Source organism: Papilio xuthus, unplaced genomic scaffold (assembly GCF_000836235.2).
Source record: "Papilio xuthus unplaced genomic scaffold, Pxut_1.1 DF829129.1, whole genome shotgun sequence".
Taxonomy (NCBI): domain Eukaryota; kingdom Metazoa; phylum Arthropoda; class Insecta; order Lepidoptera; family Papilionidae; genus Papilio; species Papilio xuthus.
In genome coordinates, this window is record NW_013529520.1 from 2,560,103 (window position 1) to 2,561,488 (window position 1,386).

The window sequence follows — 1,386 nt, forward strand, 5'->3', positions numbered from 1 at the left end:
TATTATAAAAGATATTTTTTTTATATAAGAATCGTATCAATTGTTTTGTGTTTAGTTTTTTTTGTAAAAAACCAAAAAACAGTGCCTTACATAAATAATGCTTTAAACGTGCTATGTGTGTGTCGTAAGCGTTTATTTATGTTGCCATATTTTTTTTTGAAAAATTAAAAATTGTTAAAATTGTTTGGATTTTAATGTTTATATAAAAACAATTAACATGTTATGTGCCAGTGTTATGAGATGTCTTTGTACTTTTGCTTTTGCACGATCTACTTTATTTGGACTTAATCTTTATTTTGTCCAGCTTATGTAATGTTTTATATGTATAAAGTTTATAAAAAAGAATTGTTTTTTTTAAATTCCAATAACCCTTTTTAATGTTACGGATGAAATTCAACAACCATGCGTTTTTATTGCACGCATGCACAAATAGACAATCCTTTTCATTCATTTAAAAAAGAAAGTTTGGTCAAGATGTTTCGGCAGAGGAAACTCATGATTATGTCACAAACACATACATCCTGAGTTTATAGTTATTTACTGTAATAAATAATAAACATATCGTCACTACTGTCAATATCTTTTACAATTTATTTTAAACGGAAATTTTGGTCTCTGAAACCCAAGGTCAGTCCATTCACTTCACACATAACTATAAGGGTTTTCATCTGGATACTGGGTTGAAACTGTATTCCATGAATAATTAACGACATTAGCATCTGCCTACCCATGTAGATAACGAGCGTCAGCATAGTTTCCTATGTCGCGACACGGACTCACTGTAAATATATTTAAACATATTTAAATACGGGATATAAAATTGTAAATAACTGCGCATGCATAATAATTACATTCTCTTTATGGATAATCACGTTGTTGAAATCCTTTAAGCGTTGACATGCAAAACGATGCCCTTCATTCGGATACAGAATCGATTCCAAAGCGAATATTAACTGAACGAGTCTACTAAATTTTAAGGTTCGTAAAGTAGTCATTACGTTGTAGACGTAAGTCGTCAACTTATCCCTTTTATTGTTGGAATATAAATCCTTTATATCCCGTTTTGATTGTAACACGCTCGTACGAATTCGGTTAATGTCGAAATCTCAAATATTAATCACCGCTTTGTTTGCGAAATCTCGTACCTTTGAATATTTCATCATCATCAGCTCACTATACGTCCCCACCGAGGGGATCGGAGCCTACCCTAAGATAAGGGTGATTAGGCCATAGTCAACCACGCTGGCCAAGTGCGGGTTGGTTGACTTCACACATATCTTTGAATTACTTCTCAGATATGTGCAGGTTGCATCACGATGTTTTCCTTCATCGTAAGAACGTCGGATAAATTGTGGAACGTTGAATATTTGTCTTGAAAAAAATATC